Raw genomic sequence first — 20817 nt, forward strand, 5'->3', positions numbered from 1 at the left:
TGTCACCTTTGATGTACAAGGAGCTTCCTTGCCCTTCATTTGCCAATGCTTGATATAAATCCATGATAAACAATTTACTAGTTAAATTCATAAATCCATAAATATTCTTGAACTCTTACTGGATAACTTTTCGTACGGCAAGCACTCAACTTTTAATACATATATGAACAGAATTATTTTCTTGTCCCTCACAACTCCATTAGGAAAATGGGCACGTGGTTGTACGTGTATTTAAATAAAGATATTGGTTAGTTCCAACTGCTCAGTGAGGACTCTATTAGGATTTTGTAATGATTTTATTTGTTGAAAAAGCAATATACAATCGATAAATATTTTTGGAAATAGATTGTTGTATTGTATTAGTTGTCGTTTACTATAGCTTTTTATGGGTAAAAATGTATCCTCCTTTCCATGTTGTGCGATGGAACCCTGCCTTTGACGCTTCTGTGTATTAGGGCTGACATCCTGAGTAAAATGTTTGGCCCTCGGACAAGCTACCAGCATAATCCCACTATAGGGAACGACAACCACAGTACATTTTCCATTTTTTCCAACATTTTGTTACCTCCCGCTGGGCCACACAATTCTTCCAACTTTTACTCTGATTCTGTTTTTTCAATCTTAAGAGACACTGGTTATTTTTGGACTCCAGTGCTAACATGCTTGTGCCCACTCCCCTATACTTGGTTTGATTGGCTTACACCCAATTGGCATATTTAATTTACTTGTAAGTCCCTTGTAGTGATATACCATATAACCAGGGCCTGTTAATTAAATGCTACTAGTGGACCTGCGATTCAAAAAGGGGGGTGGTGATGGACAGAGTATCTGAAGTAAGCAGAACACTCCTACCCAGTCAAAAGATCAGGGCTTGATCCATCACCGTTTTTTAGCTCACTGCACCATCCCAGTTCAGAACCTGGCTACATGCAAATTAGTCTGACCCTGGCCCAGTGCATCATGGGAACAGGGCAGACCAAACTACCAAGCCAATTCTTTACTGGAAAGGAAACAAGCTTCCGGGGACCGGTTTCTGGCATTACAGCCGTCTTCGGCCCAGCTTGCTTGAATCCTGATGGTGCAGTGAGCAAGGGACTCACATCTGAGCATACCCTTCCACACTTGTGGTGGCCAAAACGATTCAAAAAGGGGGGTGGTGATGGACAGAGTATCTGAATTAAGCAGAACACTCCTACCCAGTCAAAAGATCAGGGCTTGATCCATCACCGTTTTTTAGCTCACTGCACCATCCCAGTTCAGAACCTGGCTACATGCAAATTAGTCCGACCCTGGCCCAGTGCATCATGGGAACAGGACAGACCAAACTACCAAGCCAATTCTTTACTGGAAAGGAAACAAGCTTCCGGGGACCGGTTTCTGGCATTCCAGCCGTCTTTGGCCCGGCTTGCTTGAATCCTGATGGTGCAGTGAGCAAGGGACTCACATCTGAGCATACCCTTCCACACTTGTGGTGGCCAAAACGATTCAAAAAGGGGGGTGGTGATGGACAGAGTATCTGAATTAAGCAGAACACTCCTACCCAGTCAAAAGATCAGGGCTTGATCCATCACCGTTTTTTAGCTCACTGCACCATCCCAGTTCAGAACCTGGCTACATGCAAATTAGTCTGACCCCGGCCCAGTGCATCATGGGAACAGGGCAGACCAAACTACCAAGCCAATTCTTTACTGGAAAGGAAACAAGCTTCCGGGGACCGGTTTCTGGCATTACAGCCGTCTTCGGCCCGGCTTGCTTGAATCCTGATGGTGCAGTGAGCAAGGGACTCACATCTGAGCATACCCTTCCACACTTGTGGTGGCCAAAACGATTCAAAAAGGGGGGTGGTGATGGACAGAGTATCTGAATTAAGCAGAACACTCCTACCCAGTCAAAAGATCAGGGCTTGATCCATCACCGTTTTTTAGCTCACTGCACCATCCCAGTTCAGAACCTGGCTACATGCAAATTAGTCTGACCCTGGCCCAGTGCATCATGGGAACAGGGCAGACCAAACTACCAAGCCAATTCTTTACTGGAAAGGAAACAAGCAAGCCGGGCCGAAAACGGCTGTAATGCCAGAAACCGGTCCCCGGAAGCTTGTTTCCTTTCCAGTGAAGAATTGGCTTGGTAGTTTGGTCTGCCCTGTTCCCATGATGCACTGGGCCAGGGACATACTAATTTGCATATAGCCGGGTTCTGAACTGGGATGGTGCAGTGAGCTAGAAAACGGTGATGGATCAAGCCCTGATCTGTTGACTGGGTAGGAGTGTTCTGTTTAACTCAGATACTCTGTCCATCACCACCCCCTTTTTGAAATTATTTTGGCCACCACAAGTGTGGAAGGGTATGCTCAGACATGAGTCCCTTGCTCACTGCACCATCAGGATTCAAGCAAGCCGGGCCGAAGACGGCTGTAATGCCAGAAACCGGTCCCCGGAAGCTTGTTTCCTTTCCAGTGAAGAATTGGCTTGGTAGTTTGGTCTGCCCTGTTCCCATGATGCACTGGGCCAGGGATAGACTAATTTGCATATAGCCGGGTTCTGAACTGGGATGGTGCAGTGAGCTAGAAAACGGTGATGGATCAAGCCCTGATCTGTTGACTGGGTAGGAGTGTTCGGTTTAACTCAGATACTCTGTCCATCACCACCCCCTTTTTGAAATTATTTTGGCCACCACAAGTGTGGAAGGGTATGCTCAGACATGAGTCCCTTGCTCACTGCACCATCAGGATTCAAGCAAGCCGGGCCGAAGACGGCTGTAATGCCAGAAACCGGTCCCCGGAAGCTTGTTTCCTTTCCAGTGAAGAATTGGCTTGGTAGTTTGGTCTGCCCTGTTCCCATGATGCACTGGGCCAGGGACAGACTAATTTGCACATAGCCGGGTTCTGAACTGGGATGGTGCAGTGAGCTAGAAAACGGTGATGGATCAAGCCCTGATCTATTGACTGGGTAGGAGTGTTCTGTCCATCACCACCCCCTTTTTGAAATTACTAGTGAACCTGCAGCACCTTTTGTGCAATCAACTTAAGTATCACCTTAAAACATGTTCAGGCTTGACACTGCAGCCTGAATATTTTTTTTAACTGCCATGTCGACTTGGCATTTAGCCCCCCCTTGCCAAGCCTTAAACTCCCCTTTTATTACATATACGCCACCCCTAAGGTAGGCCCTAGGCAACCCATAGGTTAGGGTGCTGTGCAATTTAAAGGTTGGACATGTACTTTCAAGTTTTACATGTCCTAGTCGGGAAAAGCTGCAAAATTAAATTTCACTATTGTGAGGCCGACCCCCTTCCATACGATCACATTGGGGATCCCTTATTACATTTAATAAGCTGTGTTTTTCAATTGGAGCTGGTGAATGTGATGTTTGTTATTTATTGAATTGTAATTATAAACCCTGTTTAATGATGAAGTCAGATTTTTTAATTGCAATGTTTTTTGCCTTTGGAACTGTGGTGAAGAGCCCCATTTAATGGTAGAGTCTTTTTTAAATCAGCATCATTAAAAATACTACTTTTAGACAGTTGTCATTTGTCTGCCCTTAGCCCTTTCGTGCCTACAGCCATGATTGGGTGTAACTGACAGTTAGACTTTGAGAATTCCTCCCACACAGCCACACAATAGGGGAATTAGGTTTGCCTCATTGGGCCATATGCTGGCAGGATGGGCAGAGCAGTGAACAGCTCCACTTACAACTGAATAGCCTGGCTCTGCCTTCACACAAATGGCCAAATGACCCTGCATGGTCACTGCAACCAGCTTGGAGCTAGGGCAGGGGAGGAAAACCACTCAATGCACTTCAAAGACATTGTCTAGAAACGTCTCCAACCTTCCAGAACCAGAGCACCAGAGTATAAAAGTAGGAACTCAAACACCAACTCTTGAATACACTTCTGGACCTCGGAAATTCTGCCACAAAGAAGGCCTGCTGTTCTGTTGGAAGAACTGCCACTCTGCTGGACTGCTGCTCTACAAGACTGTTGACCTGCTGGATTGCTGCCTAATGTGTCCTGCTGCTCTGCTAACTTCTGCCTTGAGACAAGAACTGGATCTTCAACTGTCCCAGGACCTCCAGAGTAACTCACAAGGGCTTCTTTGCAGGCCTCCTGTTCATAGCCACAGGGAAACAAAAGGCCATCTTGAACCCATACCTGGACCCAGTCTGAGTGTGCCCTGGCCCTCCAAATGGTGCCCCCCCCCCAGCCCTGGACCCTTGGAAGTGGTGCTAAAGATTTCCAGATAGCCAAAATATGAACGTTTTGGTTAAAACTGCTCTGAGAACCAGCAGCAGACCACAATCAACCTGCTCGCCTATCCGCCTGAGGTGCATCACCAGTCAGATTAACTTTGCAGCTTCTCCTTCTATGTTCTTCTCCACAGCAGCAAATCCATTTCAGCTGTCATTCACCAAAGGGGTAGCCGACTCCGTTGAACTGTCTTCAGTTACAGCACTCTGCCTCGTCCCAAAGTAGATTTTTGACTTCTATTTCAGAGACTAAGTCCAAAGTTAGAGATCTTCTCCGTGGCTTGACCCAAGGCTGTCCGGCGACAATGCTCCCTCTTCGGACACCTCCTGCAGCCTTGCCCCACTGAACTTCAACTTTTCAGAACATTTTTCTCAAGAATTTTTTTAAGTCTGAAGGTAAGCACTGACAGGGCACCATCCACTTCTTGTGTCCGAACCATGCTCCATCGCAGTCGGCCATATTTTTTTACTTTGACCTGTTCTCGTCTGACTAGATATCTGCGGTTGGCACTATGATCTTTTAGCTGTGAGTTTTTACTAAAGACTCTGAAAATTCATGAGTCTGGTTCTACTGATTAAATTTTTGTTGTTTTGGTGTCAAATAATGTACTAAAATATACTAAATTTTTCTAAATTGGTTTGGGATTTTGCTTGTGCCGTGCTTTCACTTTTTTACTGTTTGAGTGCTGCATAAATATTTTACACATTGCCTCCAAGTTAAGCCTGACTGCTTTTTTGCCAAGCTACCCAGGGTTAACCAAAGGTTTATTTAGTGACTTTTTGGGGTTCAACTAACTACCCAATTATTAACACATGATGACCGGGCTTCTGCTCCACCACACGCCCCACTGTAACCAACATAGAGTGCCTGCGTGTGCTATCCTTGCAACGCAACGCTGCTGTGTGTTCCACTGAGGCAAGGACGTGTTCCCGGCAGCTCCAACACTCTCTAGACTACAGAAGCCTAACTCTGAAAGGGCAAAGAAAGACACAGATTGGAAGCAAGGAATCACAGAACGAGCACTGGCACAAAGAGAAACAGAAACAGAAACCAAATATATTCAGTGGTGTAGAAAGGAGGGTCGGGGCGGTCTGCCCCAGGCGGCTTGAGTCGCCTCCCCCCCACACTTATCTGTGGCCGCCGAGAAAATCACCAGCACCCTCCAACCCCGCTCTTCCACACACCCGCGGGGCGGCAAATGCAGGGGCTGCCACGGGCGGCCACATAGGTCTAGCTACTTCACTGAATATATTGAGGACATAGATAAACGTTATGTGATGCAGCGGACACTTAATATGAGCAGCGACATAGAGGGGTCACAAAGAATTAAAGAGGAGGCACGGAGAGGCGGTACGGACAAAGTTGAGACACACACAGGTAAAAATGGGATACCAGAGAGACAGCCCCAAATGGAGCACAGGCACACTGGAGCAAAAAGAGACTCATGAGGCAGTGAGATACATGCAGATTGGGCACTTAGCAGCACAGAGATGCACAGAGTGGCACAAATAGGGCAGAGAAACAACAGCTTGGACCCAGATGAGGCTTGCTACTACTATGCCAGAATGAAAAAAAGAGTTTTGTTTGCTGGCTCATGACCATGTAGAAATCGTAATGTAGTCAGGTTGAAAAGCTCCAAAAAATGGTCCATGAGTACAGAAATAGCCTTCTGCTTGGAGAACGATACTTTCCCTGCAGAGAAAGAAAAAGTTATCAATTTGAAATACACTTTAGAATGACATTTCTGCATGATCAAATGTACTCATGTAGATTTTAAATTGTGAAAATGACCATGCCTGCGACTACCGCTAAATGTTTGCAACTGTCATTGATTACCAGCACTACTTCTGGAATTCACAATTAATTCCATTAAATTAGAAGTTTACTTCAAACACGAGTCATTTTCCAATTATCAGTTGGTGCCCTGCTTTGTCTCAAGACAGTTAGCAGAAACATCCACTCTGACTATATAGCATACAAGCAAACTGTTGAGGAAGGGACGTTTAGAAAATAAGACTGGCCTAAAAACTGACCTAAAAGAAGGTAAAATTACTTTTAGTGTAATACAAGCTAAAAAAGAGTTAAAAGGACAATAAGTAGCCGCATTTGCTTTAAACGGTTGTGTGATGGAAAAACGCATGCCTTAACCACGCGGTCTAAACCTCGACTGCGTCTTTACCACGCATCCCTCTACCATGCATGACTTTACCATGCAAATTTGTGGTAAAAGCATGTTTCATAAATGGGCATGTGTGGTAAAGATCACACTCCTGCCCCTCTGCCCTAAACCCTAAAAACACCCTAAACCTAAAATCTCCCCATCCCAACCCAACTGCCCCCTCGACATGAAAACTGCCCCTACCTTGCCCCCAACCCTGAGCCCTACAACCCAGCCCACTTAAAACTACTTCGATCCTAGCCCCCTCCCTGAACCCTAAAACAAGCCCCCACCCCCTAAAACCTAACCCCACCTACCCCAGCCCAACTGACCCCTCAGCCTTAAAACTGCCCCTTTCCTTTCCCCTACACTGAGCCCCAAAACTCCTGTCACCTCCAGCCCTGAAAACTACCCCGAAGCCCCCCACCCGCAAAACTACCCCAACCCAAATAATCTTCCCCCACCTCCGGCCCCTACCCTGCGCCCTAAAATTCCCAACTGCCCCACCCACCTGAAAACTGTCCCTATCCTGTCCCCTGCCTTGAGCCGTACAACTCAGCCCCCTAAAAACTACTCTGACCCTAGCCCCCTCTCTGAGTCCTAAAACAAGCCTCCACTCCCTAAAACCTACCGCCTCCCCAGCCCAACTGCCCCTTTCAGCCTCAAAACTGCCCCTTTCCTGTCCCCTGCCCTGAGCCCTAAAACTCCTGAACCCCCAGCCCTGAAAACTACCCCGCCCCCACCCCCAAAACTACCCCAACCAAAATAATCTACCCCCACCTCCGTCCCCTGGCCTGAGCCCTAAAACTCTACACCTCCCGTCATCCATGTAAATTACCCTTACTCCCTCCCAGCCCTGAAAACTACCCCACAGCCCCTACAAACTACCCCCACCCCCTCAAAACCCTCCTCGTCCTGATCATTCCTCTTCCTGACCAGCAGCAGCAACAAGACCGCGCATGTGCCTTAACCACACATATGTGTGGTTAAGGCATATTCGTGGTTTAGATATGCATGGTACCGTCTGCGTAGTTCAGCCCTGTGTAGTGTATGCTGCGTGGTTTAGGTTGTTTCCCGCTTAAAACAATAGACGAGTGTCCCCTTGTGACTCCAGGCTAAGATTCATAACTAAATGATATTACAGTGGCCATGCTATTGTTTTTTTCTGAAAGTGAGGATTTGGAATGCCTGACTTTACACTAAGATGTTTCCTTATATTTGAGACAGAACTGTCATTGCTTGCTTTGGGTTCATGAAAAATACCCCATTATCCGGACTGGCATGCCTGCCGACAAGTTCCCTCCTGCTCAGGCTTCTAAATGGGCTAAGAACCTGGGAATCAAAATCGACAATGGGCTTACGCTCAAATCCCAGGTGGCAACCCTTACAGGGACTTGCTTCGGCATCCTTCGGATGCTTCGAAAGTTTTTCCCTTTGTTGTCTCAGGAACACCGGAGAATAATTGTACAGGCCCTCATTGGATCCAGATTGGATTATGCCAACATTCTGTATCTGGGTCTCCCAGAGTACCTTTTACAGCGTATGCAGGTGACCCAGAATGCTGCAGCACGAGCTATTTTCGGCCTGCATCGTCGAGCCAGTGCCTCAAACCTGCTGCAATCCCTCCATTGGCTTCCCATACGAAAGAGGATAATGTTCAAGGCCTTGACATTAGCCCACAAAGAATTGCACGCCACGGGTGCAAAATACCTACAGAAGAGGCTGGATTTTTACCGGCCGACGCGATCCTTAAGATCGGAGTCCCTAGCACTTGCCGTAGTTCCACGTATTAAGAAGGCACGTCTGGGAGGTCGGTCCTTCAGCTTCCTGGCCCCTCAGTTGTGGAATTCCTTACCCTTGTCCTTACGGTCCACATCCAATCTGCTTGCCTTTAGGAAGGGTCTTAAGACTTGGTTATTCTCTGATTAGAGCCCTGCTATCCTTATCTTCTGTTTTAGCTGCCTTTGTTGTTATGTTTTTCAGTCTCTTTTCTGGGTCTGGAGCACAAAGCGCCGGGACACTCCTTTGGAGTAGCCGTTGCGCTATACAAGACCCATAAATAACATAACATAACATAACATATCGTGTTCCCTGCAGCCAGTCTTTCTTTTAATTGGCCAGGCTGTGCTCTTTTAACATTTTAAGATGTCACATGCTAGAGAAAATGTCACTACCTCCTGACGCATACCAACAATTCTTTGTCTTTTCATATTTTTGTGTCCAGCGTTAGCCAAGATCTTTTGATTTTATTAAAATGATATGTATAATATACTAACTTATAGGGTATTTCAGACACCTCTTCATCCCTTGGTTTGCTGTTGTGTCATTCACATGTTGCTTCTGTTCACTACAGCATACAGCATACAGCAAGGGGCCGGGGGTCAGCCTACTTAAGACACTGATTAACTTCACTTTGTCTGCATTTTGTTCTCTCACAATGAGTGCATCCTTGCACAGCATAGTTCCCTTCAGTGCTAGTGTTTTTCTTTTTCTTCATAATTACTTTAGTGCTGCTTTGTGTTTAGAGCCTGAAGTGAAAGAAGGATGCCTTAGATGTGAGCACAGGAGATATTCCAGCTTTATTAGTCCCTGTCTCCTACTGATGCTGTTCTAAATTCCTTTTGGGGTGCCCTTATCCGGCCTCTGGTATTTCACAGTTTCCATTTGATAATGTTCTGTATTGTTATTCTCTTTTTAGTAAGCATACAGTACATTGGCTGTAAGCTTCAATAATAAACATATGAATTCATAAGCTGACAACTCTTCATAACACCTTTATTTTGGATTCAATTTCACCAGTGCATCTTTATTAAACTTTGCCCGGAAGAAGAACGGCCTTTTATGTGTTTAATTTGAAACACTTTTTAAAAATGTATTTTCTTTTTTCTTCATTTTTTTTCCTTCTTTGATCTTTAGTTATTTTCTCCTTTCCTGCTTTCTTTACCTCATGGCTTCTTCATTTCCTTGTTTCCTTCTTCTTTTTACTTGCCTTTCTTTCTTTTTTGTTCCTCCTTTCTTTTCTTCTGTCCTTCCTCCTTTCTTTCACTTTATATCCTTCTTTCTTGCCTTCTCTTTCCATCTTTGCTATTCTTTCCTGTCTTTTTGTCTTTCCTACTTTCTATCTTTCTATCCCTGTTTCTTTTCTTCCTTTTCCCTTATTTCTTTGTGTCTTTCGTGTCTTCTTTCTTTCCGTTTTCATTCTTTCCTTCCTTTCGCATTGCTCTTTCTTCCTTTTTTTCTTTCCTTTTTTTCTTTACATCTCTTTTCTTTGACTTTCTTTATCTTTTTCTTTCCCTTGCTTTCCTTCTTTTCATTCAATATTTCCTTCCTTCTTTCTTGTGTGTGCTTTCTTTCTTGAAGGCAATATTCTGGCAGCCAATGGAAGTACAATTGGCTTTTGTGGGTCTGTGTTAGCCAAGACCTTTTGATTTGAATACAATTATGTGTATAACATAGTTACTTGTGGGGATTTTCAGCCATACTCCAACCATTTGTTTGTGGTTGTGTTATTCACATTTTTCTCCAACCCACTCGAGCATGAATCAAGGGGCGAAGCCTCAGCTCACTTCAGTCATTGATTGACTTCACTATGAATTATGGTTTTCTGTACTTTTACAAGGGGTACGCCCACACATAAAGTAGTTCCCTTCAGTGCCAGGGAATACTACGGTAATATGTGCTTTTTTAAGACCAAAAACACTTTTGCCTTTAGTCATATTTTTTTTACATTGATGAATATCTGGCAGCTTCCCAAACAATATAGTTTGCAAATTCCAGGACAAAAACAAAACAAGAATTGGCAAAAGGCTGTTGGACAATGTGTGATCTATTTGGCTTTGCCAATGCTTGTTTTAGAATTTTTCTCAAAGCAACAAAATACGAGAAGGCTGGCACAATTTAAAAGATAAAAAGAATAATTGATGGACAGAATGTAGAACAATGTCATACGTTCACCCCAGTACAGAGATCTGGGCCTAAATCCATTGTTGTTTTGCTCCCCATGCCATACCAGTTTGAACCCAGCCATATGCAAATCAGTCTTGACCCTGCGACCAATGGGAACAATCAAGCCCGAACTGCCAGGCCAGGTCCTCCCTGGACTGGAAAAAAGCATCCTAGGATCGATTTTGGGGTTTCACCCTTCATCAGCCAGGATAGTTTGACTCCAGTGGCATGGAGAGCACTGGACCCACGTCTGGGCATACCCGTCCCACTTGGGGTGACAAAGGCAAAAAGAACAATTGATGAACAGAATATAGAACAATGTCATACGTTCACCCCAGTACAGAGATCTGGGCCTAAATCCATTGTTTTTTGCTGTCCATGCGTTTCCAGTGAGGACCCAGCCATATGCAAATAAGTCTTGACCCTGCGCCTAAACTGGGGTGGCATGGTGAGCAAAAGAATGATGGATTTAACCCAGATCTCTTGACTATGGGGGAATGTTTTGATTTGTTCTGCATTCCGTCCATCAATTGTGTGTTTTTTGCTTTCTTGCCCTAAATGCACCGGGTATGCCCAGACCTGGGTCCCGGGTTCACTGTGCCACTGGAATCAAGCTATCCTGGTTGATGAGGGGTGAAACCCCGAAACCTGTCACAGGATGCTTGTTTCCAGTCCAGGGAAGACATGGCTTGGCAGTTCGGGCTGGACTGTTCCCATGAGGCACAGGGTCAAGACTGATTTGCATATAGCTGTTCTAACAGGCACAAATATGGTGACAATCACATAGAGATGCTGCAACATGCACCTCCAGACAACAAATGGCAACAGATTTCACGCAAAACATACAGACCAGGTCAGCCTTGGAGTGGAACAGCCACAACCATCACATGCCTTTTGGCTTCTGCGAAAGGTGGCAAAGTGAGTTAAAGAAAGTTGATGGATTCAACCCAGATCTGTGACTGGGGGTGGGTGTCTGAAAAGTTTCAGTGCTCCATCCAACACTTTCTTGTGTTTGCAAAATGTATAGATAGCATGAATTGCAGTATGTCTTTCTTTGGCAATAACACATACTTTGGTTACCTGGTAGCACAAGTCCAATAGTCAGGGAAGGAGTGCTTTCTTTCGAATATCAGTCAGTGGTTCGTGTGCTAAACCACTGTGCTGATCTTAGGTACATACAAACCCTCCCTATCAAACAGGATGCACAGGTTCTTGGCTATCTCTATTAGTATGCGACTGTCAACAAGCATTAGCTCGAGCCTAGGCAGTGCATGCGTTGTCTCTCAACATGCTGTAATCTAGTGTATGGACGTTCACCATGCCCATCGATGATTTTAATTGATTCCTTGGTTGCCATTCAAATTTCCTTCTGTTTGTTTGGTGAATGGCTTGCATTTGTCCCACCTTTTGGCTGTTTCATTCCCGCCCTGGAGACTGACCCTGCTACATGCATCAGTTCCCGTCTAGCTATTTAGGGTTGTTTTGTGCTACTTTTTCTTTCCCCTCGGGTTGTGGTGCTGTCCCCCCACCACCTCTGACTGTCTCTGCGTTTAACTTAATCTCCCTGTGTGGTGTCCCCCACCACCTCCCGCCCCTTGCTGCCTTTCCTACTCTGTTGCGCCCGACACTGGTTCTGTTTGTCTTGACTACCACCCACACAACAGTGACCTCACACCTCTCCAGTTTACAGCGCTTTAAAACCGGATTGGTTGTAATTTGTGCTTCCAAAGACAACAAAATACATTTTCAAAAAATAAGATGTGGTTGGTTGAAAGACAGAACTCCTAAAGTAAGCTGAATGTATACATTTCTATTTCAAGATGGGTGTCCACATTTGGCTACTGCAGGCCAGGGACGTATTTTTCCGAACCGGTACTGAACTCTCGGTAAGTGTTTTGATTCGCCCCTTCCAAGAGGGTAACCACAGCCACTATGTTGTAAGACCACTTTTAAAACGGAAAGCAAATTCAATAATGAATTTGAAAGTGTTAGTAGGTCATGTGTTTGTCTCACCGTGCAAAAGAAGCAGCCCAGTTTTAGTCCCGCTGGGGGGTGCTAGGGCTGTCTAGCTCAATACACCCGCCCTGTAGAGTAACCAACTGGCATGGGTGCAAATTCAGGACGGTCAGTGTAAAAATTCAGGACAAAGGGTCAAAATTCAGGACAAAAATTCAGGACTGATGGTCAAAATGTACCTGTGAAAATGCTGTTAGTTATTTTATTTTTATTTTCTCCAGCATGGGGCTAAGACAAAAGCAGAATGCCTTGCCCTTGTCTGATACAGGAGAAGGCACACCACATACTGCCACTACAATAGGGCCCATTGTCATTCTATAAGTGCTAATCAGCTGCAGTCTCAGAATGACAATGGGCCGCTCCACAGTGTGCGAGAGGTCTGGTAGGGGCCGCTGCAGGCAGCCTCTTCAGTTTAAAAGATAAGTGCGAGAGGCCCAGAGTGAAAACTTTTTAAATCATGGGGCCTCTCGCAGGTAAACAGCATACCTTTCTGAAATTTCCAAAATTGATTTTAGTATGATGTCTGTAAGGCGTCCGTAATTTGGGGACCCCAAATTACAGGCGCCTTATGGACATCATACTAAAATAATGGACAGTCCGTAAAATGTACGCACAGTTGGTCACCCTACCGCCCTGTCTGCGACTGCGAGCAGTCCAGCCTCTTGCACTGGTCCTGGGGAGAGGAAGAGAGCGCACTAAGACAGATCCTGTGAGACCCATCATGCAGAAAAAGAGAGTGCTGTGCAATCTAAATCCTGGCCACATTCTTTCACTCTCTCCTCCCTACCAGCCCCAGATGCCGGCAGATCCAAGACCCCAGACACCAATACAGACACGGATACTACGGCAACCGACACTCCAGATGAGTCCCCCCTAAGAAGAGGTCCAAGAAGTCAAAAAATTTGGAAACCAGCTGACATAGTTCACCCCATGTCGTCTGACTAGTTACCTGCCCCCGAGGTTGCGGCATATTTGAACGATAACCTTCGCAGAAGCTTTGACAAGGAGGTGCGGAACAGACTCCGCTGAGAGTGTCCTAGACCGAATATTTCTGATAAAGTGGCAGAAACACCGGATATTGACTCCAGCCTTTTAACTATTTAAAAAACAGTTTGCTAAATATCCCAAAAAGGGTATTGATTGAGCCTGGCGAGGGTGCCAGGACAAGCTACTAGGTGTAGTGGGTCCTCTAGCGAAGGTCTTAGAAATGGCACTAGAGGCGCAGGTATCCGGCACTGCAGTAGATCCTCATGTCCTAGCGGGGGTGGAAGCAGAGGGCCATATGCCTCTTGGGAAACGCCAACTGCGCCATCTCCACGGAGCGATGCAAATCACTCCTTATGCGCATGGACTCCAATCTCACAGAGTTGGCTGCAGCGGAACCAGGACCATTGACGGGCGGTGACCTGTTCGGGGAACGTTTCGTCAAAGACGTGGTCAAGTATGTGGGCACCTTCACGACTCTTGACAAAGCACAGTCGGGTATTAAAAGAGTCTTTCAGGCTGGTGTTTTCGACAGGGCCGGCTGAGGCTGAGGACACTCGTTTGGCCGTCAATTCTCCCAAGGTCCTCAGAGAGAAGACTTCGGTCAAGGCAAGGGAGAGTGGGACTCCACCCGTGGGGGAACTTTCTACCCCACTAGACAGCGCTTCAACAAGAGGCGTTTTAACAGAGGAACATATTGAGGGGGCTTTCAAGCCTCTGAATCTTCAGGTAAGAGATCCAGACACATTCCTACTACCCTTGGGGGGTCGTACTTAGTATTTTTATCAGAATTGGGTTCAACTATCTCAGGATGCTTAGATACTGCAGACGATCCAGGGTTTTCATCTAGATTTCTTTCAGACCCCTTATCAGGACAAACAGCCCAGACAGCTTTCTTTTTCCCAACTAGAGTGCGCTTTTATAGATTACGAGCTCAAAGAATTGCTGCAGAAACACGCAATAGCGTATTGCGACGAGGGCCCTCACGGTTTCTGCAGCAATATTTTTCTGGTGCAGAAGAAAGGAGGAGGTTACAGGTTGGTACTCAATTTAAAGGATTTCAATCACTACATGACGTACAAACATTTCAAGATGGAGGGCATCCATCTGTTGGCAGATCTCCTGAAACAGGGGGACTAGATGGTCTGTCTGGACCTGAAGGGCGCCTATCTGTCCATTCCCATCTTTCCTCCCCATCACCGTTTCCTGCAATTTCAATGGTGGAACCGATGGTTCGAATATTTGGTCCTTCCTTACGGACTCTCCTCAGCACCATGGTGCTTCACCAAGGTGCTGAAGCCAGTGATAGCACCATGGTGCTTCACCAAGGTGCTAAAGCCAGTAATAGCATACCTCAGAGAACAGGGTGTTCGCATGATAGTATACCTAGACGACATACTTGTCATGGCACAGTCTCCAACCTTGGAGGTTCAGCATTTACGCATGACCATTGCTACATTACAAAACCTAGGGTTTGTGATCAACTAATCCAAATCGGTCCTGTGTCCTTCCCAGACGATAGACTTTCTAGGCTTTGTCATAAACTCTCAGATAGCTCAGTTGAGTCTTCCCCGCTCCAAACTCCGGGACATCAATAATTACTATCCCTGTTATCACAACAGATGGTCTCACTGAGAGTGATTGCCAGAATAGTGGGCCTGTTGGCATCCTCCATACAGGAGATTTTTCCAGGGCCTCTCCATTATCGAGCCCTTCAAAGGTTAAAGATTCAGCCTCTGCAGATATGTCATGTTATGACATATTCATAACATTGGGGATGTTATGACATTCATAAAATCCCTGCCAATAGAAGTCCCCCCTTAGCGTTAATAACGGGGCCCATCGCCATGAATACACTTTACATTGTATGACTCTTTCCTGGCGGTATTCCAGCATTTGTTTCCCTTTTTTGATATTACCTCACATTTAGCTATCCCTTTAAGGTGGACACACTTCCTACCTCTTTAAAAGTAGGCAGGTTCTACAACGTTATCCAATTACACGCAACCTTACATAGACGAATAAGAGACACGGTAACTAGTTGTTGCAGTTTGGCCCTAATCACGCACCGGTAAAGACGAGGAGGCTGCTCATGCCCCTCTGAGGTATGTTTTATTTTATTTTATAAACTTCTCACTTGTTACTTTGAGACTTCACTCTTCAAAAGAATCAGGGCCCTCACTGTTAACCTTGTTTCATTTTAACAGACACGCGCATGTACCCATAATCCACGGCCAGCGCGTCCTATATGTTAGGCTATCACCGTTAAAGCGGCAGTCATTCTAGAGGCTCGTTTTCCTGTCTATCGCCGACGCCACTATCGTGAATTTATCTAAGAAGCGTATTTCGCCAAAGAAGGTAATAAGGCTCAATCAATTAGTCCCCCTTAGGCCATTGTTATACTAGCAAAATTGTTTATAGGGCACTATTTGACAACCAGTGGTATTTATTTATATATTTTCAGCAGATTCAACGTGATTTATAGTCTACATCTTAGACAGACACGTGCACCTAATTACAGCGCGAACGCCACTGCAACAGACATCGGTAACCACCGCTCTGTAATTAAATAATTTTTAGGTAAGCTGTCCTGTAGTATCGAGTATATCCGTGTATGTGATCTTTAATGGTTAGAAATATATCGGACCCTAATTAGCGTGCTCCTTCTTTCCAAAGTATGTAGTTGAATCAAGTGAGTTTACGCAACAGAAACACGCCACCCTGGTAGCGGTTTTCATCACAATTAAGCCGCTCTTGCATAATCATCTCACAGCACAGTAAAAACGACCTTGGATTCATACAGAAGGTTGGTTAATGGCCTTTAATAGCGTATTTTTCCAATTAATAGTATCAAAAATTAGATAAATAATTAGTAAACTGAATCATTATCCAGGTCCAATCACTGTTTTTATGTTAAATGAAAAAGATAGCATCCTCATCCTTTTTAGGTTTTCTATTTTCTGTTTTCTCTTACCTTATAGCATGTCTATTCCCCCTCTTTCTGTCTATTTGTGCATTTATGGTTCATTGTATGGTGACATAAAGCCAGGTTCTTGACAGCGGTACTTTAGTAAAGCATTTCATTATTAAGGCAATGTATCAGCAAGAATCAATATATTTTTTACTATGTATATATCTTTTTTTAGTTTTTAAACAACTGTTTATTTAATTTTAGATTGATCATTTGATGGTACTTTCCTGATGAAGACACCTCTCGTGTCGAAACGCGTTGAAGAAACCGTCACTACCTATATCAAACTGTTCAATATGAAATATGATTAATATGTAAGTGTAAGTGTTTTGATCCTCCCCTTCCAAGAGGGTAACTACGGCCACTATGTTGTAAGACCATTTTTAAAACGGAAAGCAAATTCAATCATGAATTTGAAACTGGCAGGATTCGTAAAACAAAACAAGCAAATGTTATATTTTCCCGTTTCCACAAGGAGAGGTGTAAACAAGTGTTAGTAGGTCATGTGTTTGTCTCACAGTGCAAAAGAAGCAGCCCACTTTTAGTCTCGGGAATCAATTACTATTATGCAGTGGTTTCCTTGTTGCTTTAAAAGGAAAAGGAAACATCTTCTGAGGCAGTCGTCTTAGTTTCAGAAGTAGATGCGCTCCAAAATGGGTGGCAAAGATTCCCTCAGCTGGGGGGTGCTACAGCTGTCTAGCTCAATACACCCGCCCTGTAGGGTGACCAACTGGCATGGGTGCAAATTCAGGACGGTCAGTGTAAAAATTCAGGACAAAGGGTCAAAATTCAGGACAAAAATTCAGGACTGAAGCTCAAAATGTACCTGTGAAAATGCTGTTAGTTATTTTATTTTTATTTTCTCCAGCATGGGGCCAAGACAACAGCAGAATGCCTTGCCCTAGGCTGATACAGGAGAAGGCACACCACATACTGTCACTACAATAGGGCCCATTGTCATTCTATAAGTGCTAATCAGCTGCAGTCTCAGAATGACAATGGGCCGCTCCACAGTGTGCGAGAGGTCTGGTAGGGGCCGCTGCAGGCAGCCTCTTCAGTTTAAAAGATAAGTGCGAGAGGCCCAGAGTGAAAACTTTTTAAATCATGGGGCCTCTCGCAGGTAAACAGCATACCTTTCTGAAATTTCCCAAATTGATTTTAGTATGATGTCTGTAAGGCGTCCGTAATTTGGGGACCCCAAATTACAGGCGCCTTATGGACATCATACTAAAATAATGGACAGTCCGTAAAATGTACGCACAGTTGGTCACCCTACCGCCCTGTCTGCGACTGCGAGCAGTCCAGCCTCTTGCACTGGTCCTGGGGAGAGGAAGAGAGCGCACTAAGACAGATCCTGTGAGACCCATCATGCAGAAAAAGAGAGTGCTGTGCAATCTAAATCCTGGCCACATTCTTTCACTCTCTCCTCCCTACCAGCCCCAGATGCCGGCAGATCCAAGACCCCAGACACCAATACAGACACGGATACTACGGCAACCGACACTCCAGATGAGTCCCCCCTAAGAAGAGGTCCAAGAAGTCAAAAAATTTGGAAATCAGCTGACATAGTTCACCCCATGTCGTCTGACTAGTTACCTGCCCCCGAGGTTGCAGCATATTTGAACGACAACCTTCGCAGAAGCTTTGACAAGGAGGTGTGGAACAGACTCCGCTGAGAGTGTCCTAGACCGAATATTTCTGATAAAGTGGCAGAAACCCCGGATATTGACTCCAGCCTTTTAACTATTTAAAAAAAGTTTGCTAAAGATCCCAAAAAGGGTATTGATTGAGCCTGGCGAGGGTGCCAGGACAAGCTACTAGGTGTAGTGGGTCCTCTAGCGAAGGTCTTAGAAATGGCACTAGAGGCGCAGGTATCCGGCACTGCAGTAGATCCTCATGTCCTAGCGGGGGTGGAAGCAGAGGGCCATATGCCTCTTGGGAAACGCCAACTGCGCCATCTCCACGGAGCGATGCAAATCACTCCTTATGCGCATGGACTCCAATCTCACAGAGTTGGCTGCAGCGGAACCAGGACCATTGACGGGCGGTGACCTGTTCGGGGAACGTTTAGTCAAAGACGTGGCCAAGTATGTGGGCACCTTCACGACTCTTGACAAAGCACAGTCGGGTATTAAAAGAGTCTTTCAGGCTGGTGTTTTCGACAGGGCCGGCTGAGGCTGAGGACGCTCGTTTGGCCGTCAATTCTCCCAAGGTCCTCAGAGAGAAGACTTCGGTCAAGGCAAGGGAGAGTGGGACTCCACCCGTGGGGGAACCTTCTACCCCACTAGACAGCGCTTCAACAAGAGGCGTTTTAACAGAGGAACATATTGAGGGGGCTTTCAAGCCTCTGAATCTTCAGGTAAGAGATCCAGACACATTCCTACTACCCTTGGGGGGTCGTACTTAGTATTTTTATCAGAATTGGGTTCAACTATCTCAGGATGCTTAGATACTGCAGACGATCCAGGGTTTTCATCTAGATTTCTTTCAGACCCCTTATCAGGACAAACAGCCCAGACAGCTTTCTTTTTCCCAACTAGAGTGCGCTTTTATAGATTCCGAGCCCAAAGAATTGCTGCAGAAACACGCAATAGCGTATTGCGACGAGGGCCCTCACGGTTTCTGCAGCAATATTTTTCTGGTGCAGAAGAAAGGAGGAGGTTACAGGTTGGTACTCAATTTAAAGGATTTCAATCACTACATGACGTACAAACATTTCAAGATGGAGGGCATCCATCTGTTGGCAGATCTCCTGAAACAGGGGGACTAGATGGTCTGTCTGGACCTGAAGGGCGCCTATATGTCCATTCCCATCTTTCCTCCCCATCACCGTTTCCTGCAATTTCAATGGTGGTACCGATGGTTCGAATATTTGGTCCTTCCTTACGGACTCTCCTCAGAACCATGGGGCTTCACCAAGGTGCTGAAGCCAGTGATAGCACCATGGTGCTTCACCAAGGTGCTAAAGCCAGTAATAGCATACCTCAGAGAACAGGGTGTTCGCATGATAGTATACCTAGACGACATACTTATCATGGCACAGTTTCCAACCTTGGAGGTTCAGCATTTACGCATGACCATTGCTACATTACAAAACCTAGGGTTCGTGATCAACTAATCCAAATCGGTCCTGTGTCCTTCCCAGACGATAGACTTTCTAGGCTTCGTCATAAACTCTCAGATAGCTCAGTTGAGTCTTCCCCGCTCCAAACTCCGGGACATCAAGAATTACTATCCCTGTTATCACAACAGATGGTCTCACTGAGAGTGATTGCCAGAATAGTGGGCCTGTTGGCATCCTCCATACAGGAGATTTTTCCAGGGCCTCTCCATTATCGAGCCCTTCAAAGGTTAAAGATTCAGCATCTGCAGATATGTCATGTTATGACATATTCATAACATTGGGGATGTTATGACATATTCATAAAATTCCTGCCAATAGAAGTCCCCCCTTAGCGTTAATAACGGGGCCATCGCCATGAATACACTTTACATTGTATGACTCTTTCCTGGCGGTATTCCAGCATTTGTTTCCCTTTTTTGATATTACCTCACATTTAGTTATCCCTTTAAGGTGGACACACTTCCTACCTCTTTAAAAGTAGGCAGGTTCTACAACGTTATCCAATTACACGCAACCTTACATATACGAATAAGAGACACGATAACTAGTTGTTGCAGTTTGGCCCTAATCACGCACCGGTAAAGACGAGGAGGCTGCTCATGCCCCTCTGAGGTATGTTTTATTTTATTTTCTAAACTTCTCACTTGTTACTTTGAGACTTCACTCTTCAAAAGAATCAGGGCCCTCACTGTTAACCTTGTTTCATTTTAACAGACACGCGCATGTACCCATAATCCACGGCCAGCGCGTCCTATATGTTAGGCTATCACCGTTAAAGCGGCAGTCATTCTAGCGGCTCATTTTCCTGTCTATCGCCGACGCCACTATCGTGAATTTATCTAAGAAGCGTATTTCGCCAAAGAAGGTAATAAGGCTCAATCAATTAGTCCCCCTGAGGCCATTGTTATACAAGCATAAATGTTTATAGGGCACTATTTGACAACCAGGTATATTTATTTATATATTTTCAGCAGATTCGACGTGATTTATAGTCTACATCTTAGACAGACACGTGCACCTAATTACAGCGCGAACGCCACTGCAACAGACATCGGTAACCACCGCTCTGTAATTAAATAATTTTTAGGTAAGCTGTCCTGTAGTATCGAGTATATCCGTGTATGTGATCTTTAATGGTTAGAAATATATCGGACCCTAATTAGCGTGCTCCTTCTTTCCAAATTATGTAGTTGAATCAAGTGAGTTTACGCAACAGAAACATGCCACCCTGGTAGCGGTTTTCATCAAATTAAGCCGCTCTTGCATAATCATCTCACAGCACAGTAAAAACGACCTTGGATTCATACAGAAGGTTGGTTAATGGCCTTTAATAGCGTATTTTTCCAATTAATAGTATCAAAAATTAGATAA

General features: G+C 45.2%; 1 protein-coding gene across 1 annotated transcript in view; it reads right to left on the minus strand.

Moving 5' to 3' along the window:
* Positions 1–20817, minus strand: part of CCDC169 (coiled-coil domain containing 169) — a 180831-nt gene that overhangs the window by 150112 nt on the left and 9902 nt on the right. The window lies entirely within an intron of this gene.

The sequence above is a fragment of the Lissotriton helveticus genome, chromosome 8, assembly GCF_964261635.1.
Source record: "Lissotriton helveticus chromosome 8, aLisHel1.1, whole genome shotgun sequence".
Lineage (NCBI taxonomy): Eukaryota > Metazoa > Chordata > Amphibia > Caudata > Salamandridae > Lissotriton > Lissotriton helveticus.